This window comes from Microtus oregoni, unplaced genomic scaffold (genome assembly GCF_018167655.1).
Source record: "Microtus oregoni isolate MIOR12 unplaced genomic scaffold, Mior012 000015F_ref0000493, whole genome shotgun sequence".
In the NCBI taxonomy this organism is placed as follows: Eukaryota; Metazoa; Chordata; class Mammalia; order Rodentia; family Cricetidae; genus Microtus; species Microtus oregoni.
In genome coordinates, this window is record NW_024543074.1 from 15810167 (window position 1) to 15816880 (window position 6714).

General features: G+C 46.4%; 1 pseudogene; it reads right to left on the reverse strand.

Moving 5' to 3' along the window:
• Positions 1 to 355: 355 nt before the first annotated feature.
• Positions 356 to 6021, reverse strand: LOC121456212 (annotated as a pseudogene).
• Between the last annotated feature and the right edge of the window lie 693 nt (positions 6022 to 6714).

Consider the following 6714-nt stretch of genomic DNA (forward strand, 5'->3'; position numbering starts at 1 on the left):
GGTGGACACAGGAAGTGATATGGCTGGGTGGAGAGAAGACTATAAGGCAGGAGGAGACAGGAGCCTGGCCCTTTTGTTCTGAGGATTCATAGAGGTAAGAAGTTTCTCTAGTGGTTGCTGCTCTGCCTCTCTGCTCTTTCAGCTTTCACCCTCAATATCTGACTCCAGGTTTTCATTGTTAAGACTAATTTGGACTGCACCTCATATGGCGTTCTGATGTGGGTCCAAATTGCCATATAAAGCCTGAAAAAGCTTTTTAAAAGGATTCTAAACACAAGAATAAAGTCAAGCATGGCTTCTTGGTAGCTGTATTTTCTCTGGTGCACTCTGGTTTTGGTGGACAGAGGCACGATTCCTATAAGAGATGTTGTTTCTGGCTTGGTGCTAGAGGCAGCATCCGGAACACATCCACTAGGGGCTGCACTTTCCTTATGTTGACTAGCTCATGCTTGCCATAGTCTAACTCATACACAGACACCAGCCCATTGGTCAGGATTCCTTTTAATAGCACCCTGTACCATGTGTTGTCCACTTTGGCAGCATACACTTGGTCTCTCTCCACCACTATGTGGCTCTCCTCAGACACGCTGTAGTACAGGATCATCTCTTCCGTCAACACTTCCAACTTATGGATCTCCTGCCAAGGCTGGATGACACAATAGCCTGGGTGACAGGCCACGGGCACATACACATCCACGTGTTCCCCTGACTTTGACAAATGGACTGGAGCGGGCTGTTCCTCCAAGGAGAAGGAGCTGGAGTGGTCCAGCACAGACTTCCTGATGACCTCTGGGTGGCTCTTTCTGAGACCCTCTCCAGGGTTGCCCCGTGCAGGCGTGCTGCCGTTCCTACCGCCAGGCGAGCTGACTGCACCAGACATGGCGCTCAAACACATCTTTCTGATGCTTCCACAGGTCTGCATTTGTGATCTGCCGGCTAATGCTGCGGTGAGGGCCCGGGAAATTCTTAGGAGTAAATAAGTACACATATACGACCCTTTGGTTCCATCCACTTTGTAACCTTAATGCTACAGTCCACACAATTCAAAACAGAATCTCTTAACCAAAGAACAGCCTCTAGAGTCCACATGCCAATGGACTGCAGAAGATCAGCCAAGCAGCACTCTATAGCCTGAGGAGGTATGGCAAGCATTTCCTGCAGGTCTTGGGGGCGGGGGGGATTTCTCTGAGTTCCAATGCTTTCACGGATGTCACATTGCCAGTGTCCAGAAACTGAACATCGAGTGCCTGGCTGCTGGGAACGTTCATGATCTCCACTCATAACCATTTTCCTTTGCAATGAAAGAGGCAGATCTTCCCAGAGAAGGCTAGCAAGATGAAGTACTCAGAGGTGAAGTGCTTGCAATGGAAGTAGTATTCTGTCTTATGCAGAAGGTCATTGAACTTGGTCAGACCCTAGCGTGGCATCTGGCAGTAGAGTGTTCCATCAGAACAAATGTTAGTTCTTTGACATTTGTGTACATGGCATCCGCCTGGAGAAGAACTTCTAGAGATTTATCACAGATGACCTTTGGGCAGGTGGCATTGATATTAATATCATCTTCTCCCTGAGGTGTCATACAGAACCACTAGGGGGATATCTCCTAGTGTCAAGTATCTCCACGGCGATACACACACATTAATGATTCGACCACCATCACAAGGGGGTCATCATTCAGAATCTACAACCCTGCTAGTTTGCACGTCGTAGCTTGGAAGGACAGAAGAAGCGTGGGTTCAGTCTGTATGCTTTACTCGTCTTTCACCCTCAGTATCTGACTCCAGGTTTTCATTGTTAAGACTAATTAGGATTACACTTATACTTCAGATCCTACCGTGGAGTGTGGCTCACTTTCCTAGAAGCTGCTTCAGTGAAGCCTACTGTGAGCTGGTTGTGCTGTGGACACCTGCTGAATGGAACAGGAAAATTCAAAGTTGGGAGAGAATTCCATAGCAAGGGCTTGGTGGCCATCACCAGATTTACTCAGCAACTGGATTTTAGAATGCCAAGCTACAGGGCTTGTGGTCGCTCTAAACTTTCCTCTTTGTGGACCTTTGTGGTGTGGGCTTCCTCCACTCTTGGTACTGATTTCAGTTTTGGAGAACCCATGTTTCATTGGTCAGCATCAAACCAGGAAGTGTGAGAACTCTAAGCTCTTTGATCCCTTTCTGTGATTGTCACTCAGCCTGTCAAAATTGAAGAACTGGGCTCCTAGAACTTGGTAACTCAGCCTTCACAACTTCACCAGAATCCTCAGAGTAAAGGTGCTGTCTCTGCCCTCAGACAGAGAAGGTGACACTAGGGACAGGCAGGAACACCTGTCAGAGCCTTGCAGGGAAGGAGCATGAGGAGGGAGACTGAGCCAGGGGAGGAAGTGTGGGATGCTGGCTCATAAGGTGCAAGCTGTATCTCCTAGGTCTTTGGGAAGATGGGGGATCTGTGGGAGTCTCCATGTACTACCCTAAGCAGACAAGAATCATCCACCACTTTTTCTTTGTGCCCTGTCTTTAATTATGGTGTTAAAAAGTCTCTAACTCACAACATTTAAGAACCACCAACCAGGTATGAGGAGAAAGGAGAGGCTGTAGAGTTGAGAGGAGAGGTGAGAAAGAAAATAGAGGGAGAGTGAAGAGGAGGCAAGAGCTTAGGCAAAGGCGAGAGGGAAGGGGAGGCCAGGGGGCAGCAGAACGGGTCTTCAGACAGCCCAGCTGTGGGTGCCTCTCCACCAGGAACCTCAGGCAGGTAAAAGAGCCCGTGGGTGACTCTAGCACCCTTGCTTAGGACACCCCAGTTGAAGGTGAAGGGAGCAGAATTAAGGCTTCTGCATCCTGCCCTGTGCTCCTCCCCCACCTTGACACCTGTAGGCAGAGAAACTGTTCATTTCATAGACTGCGGTTGGATCACTTGATACACACCTGTAGTGACCGCAGCAATGCTGCCTGCATCCTGTTGTCTTCTGGGCTTTCCATCACTGGGATGTTCCTGAGATGCTGGGCGCTCAAGGAAATGTTGCCCAAGGCCTTGAATCTAAGCTTGATCTACCAACGCAAATTTGTGTCCAGGTGACCATGTGAACCTGATGAACAGGCTCTCAACGCTTGACATTTTCTTTTTCCTAAATCACTGAAATGTCAGTTGGCATCTCACATGTTGTCAAATACGTATTGGTATGTTATATATCTGTATTATACATATGTTTGTACATACATTATGGAATGTCATTCTGGTGTAATGAAAAATGAAATGTCATTTGCAGGAAGGGAAAAAAGAACTGGAAAAATCATCATGGTGAATAAAATACTTCAGACCCAGAACTGTAAATAGTGATTATTTTCTCAACATCATGGAACTCTATGTTGAATGAAGATAGTGTCTAAATGTGGGAGGAAGGGAAGCCCATAAGGTTTCTCACTAAGAAGACCCACAGATACAATAGGGATAGAATATGCCTGCCTTAGGACAGTGGTGGTGACTCATCACATGCTTTTCATCTCTGTACTTGGGTAGCAGTGACTGACTCCCACACTCTGGCTCAACAGTTAGGTCCAATATACACTGGATTTCTCAGAGTCATTCTATGTCCTAAACTAATTTTAACCACCTCTGCTTGTTGAGAAAGCAATGGTCAGCAACTGCCAAGAAGCTTGCCTCTCCCTATGCTGCTGGTCTACGTTCTCCATGGGTGGTCAGCCTCCACATCACTGACACGGGAGTAACACCCCCTCCTAGAAGGGGTTTCCTAGGACTGAAATGAAAAGCACAAACAGAGAGCCTTAAACACAGCTATGTTGGTGCTTTGCTCTGTCGTTTTGAAGAGTGCATTTGTGAGGACTTGATTAAATAGTAGAGTTGCAGAGAAAAATGTTCTTGCTGTGATTCTAGATTCTATAAAATTAATACAATGAGCAGAGACACACTGAAAATATGTGTTGTCTGTGTAAAAATTCCCAATTAGTCATTTGTATAAGCTGCTTAATATTTAAAGCCAAATTATCACACAGCTCCGTAACAATTGCACATATCATTACTATGCATTGGGTTAACCTTTTCTGGGCTCCTCCTCCTCTTTCTTCTTCTTCTTCGTCTTCGTCTTCTTCTGTCTTCTTCGTCTCCTCCTCCTCCTTCTTCTTCCTTCTTTTTTTAATCTGAGACAGGATTTCTCTGTGTACCTTTGAAGACTGTCCTGGAACTTGCTCTGTAGGCCAGGCTGACCTCAAACTCACAGAGATCCTCCTGCCTCTGCCCCTTATTGCTCCACCATTGCCTTCCATTTGATTGCAGTAGGAAAGTGCACACTGCCCCGAAAGAACAGTCTTCAGCTAATCACTCCCAATACACAAGTCTGTTCACTATCACAGCCATGAGATGGGACAGACTCCAGCTCATCTCCTCTTGAGCCTACCCTTCTCATCCGAGTGCAACCACATTTGCCCGTGACCTTGGCATACCCGATGCTCCACTTCATGTAAAGCGTCACAAAGAAACTCTGTTTACCTGACCCTTGTTCTAGAACCCTATAGGTTTCAGGGAATAGGAGTCACTGAATCAAATAATAGAAATGAACTTAGTGCCCAGGACTAAATAACAGAATTTGAACAACTTCTGTTTGTCTAGACAGGGTTTCTCTGTGTAGCCTTGCCTGTCCTGAAACTTGTTCTAAGGACCAGGCTGGCCTTGAACTCACAGAGATCCACTTGCCTCTACCTCAGGAGTGCTGGGATTAAAGGCATGACCACCACCGGCCAGTGGGGAATCTGACTTGTAAACCATACCTAAAGCTGTATGGAGGTTAAGGAATTTACATGCCTGGATTTGTGGTTTTCATGTCCTCTTTTTATTAAGAATTTTTTTTAATCACAGATACATGCCTAAAAGAAGTGAATTTTGAACCATTGAAAATTTAACATAATCTCAGGGTTAGGAATGAGATGAGCAATGTCTCAGGCTAGCCCACAACTCCTTTAAATATGACTGCTTTGTATCCCCCTTGAGTCCCAAATTTCCTGGGGACATGAGTACTGTGCTTTGGCACTTTAGTGTGAGATGTGACTTCTGTCCCTGTAGCATGTGTTGACTGAACCACGGGTGCTGGCTTAGGCATGATGGGGGGAGGTGGACAGGAGGGACTGGGAAGAATTGAGGACTACTTTAGATACTATTTAGTTTGGTTGAGGTTCTGTTTTAGTATTTTAGAGAGGAGGGAGGCAGACAGGGTCTGGGTGTGTATCCAGGCTGGCCTGCAATTCACTGTGCCTTTTCTGCATGTCTCAAGCTCACAATCCCTACATCAGCATCCAAGGGCCAAGACTAAGCTAGATTCCCTGAAGCCTTTCGGTGGAGATGAAGATCTCTGGCAGGGTGTTAGGGAAAGTGGGCTCACATTTGGGTAGCTCAGTCATACCTACCTGCTCTTTCTGTGATTTCTTAACAACCTGCAATTGTGACTGAATAAGGATACCCAAATGTTATCCTTTTTCCTGACAAAGAAATCTGACGAGACACCCTGAACCCCAAGATCCCTTCTGCTGCAGCAGGTGTGTTCAGGTGCCAAAGAGGGTGTGTGGAGTCAACAGAAGACAGGGAGAGGAAGAGATGGGTATGATCTGAGGTTAAATCTGTGTGGCTGACAGCAGTGTTTAATTGAGAAAAGATTGCTCCTTTTCTATGGTATTGTTGCATATAGGATTAAAGGAGAGACCAGGGGCTGCGAACTGGGGTGTGTCTTGAGATCAGGGTTTGAGGAATCTAGCACTGACCTTGCCAATTGGCACCAGTCATGTGTTAATGGAAGGGCCACAAGTTCCTCTTGCTAGGGATAAGAAGAATGAGAGCTTTATCAAGCAGGAACTTTCCTCAAACTCCCAAGGAATGGAGACCCAGATCCAAATGCCTGATTTTGGGAAAAGAACTTCTAGGGAGCAGACACAGTTTCTTAGTCTTACTGTATGGGCCAGTTCTCCTAATACACTCCCAAAAGGGAAGATCCTGATGTCTTACTCTTTTCCCACTATACTGGACCATTCTGATTTCTCTGCATTTATTAACTGAACTCTTGCCTTTAATGGCTTCAGTCTCTGGATCTGAATTGTGGAATTTCACCCTTGGGATCACGTGTGTCTGCTATGGGGCCTAGCACATCTCTGCCACATGGGTTCAGAACAGCTTGGCCACACTGCTGCCAAGATGTACACAGAGACTACTCTTTTGTTCCAGTCATCCAGACCTGTAGTAATAGGAGCGGCGGGGCTGCATTCCCAGCACCCCGGGCCGCCTGCTTGGCTTGTGCCCCGAAATAATTACACGGACACTGTATTCTTTTAAACACTGCTTGGCCCATTTCTATCTAGCCTCTTCTAGGCTAATTCTCACATATTAATTTAGCCCATTTCTAATCATCTGTGTTGCACCCCAAGGTGCGCTTACCAGGAAGATTCTAGCCCACGTCCATCCTGGGTCGGAGCTGAATCACGTCTGTCTGGGAGAGGGGAGCATGGCGTCTCTGCTCCAGAGCAGAGCTGTCAAGTCTTTGCTCACTTCCTCTTCCTCCCAACATTCTGTTCTGTTTACTCCACCCACCTATGTTCTAACCAATAAAATGGGCCAAGGCAGTTTCTTTATTAGCCAATGACCTTCCTCCATCACAGACCCCAATAATCACACAGAAACTATATTAATTGCAACACTGTGTGGCCCATCTACACATTAGAGTACTAC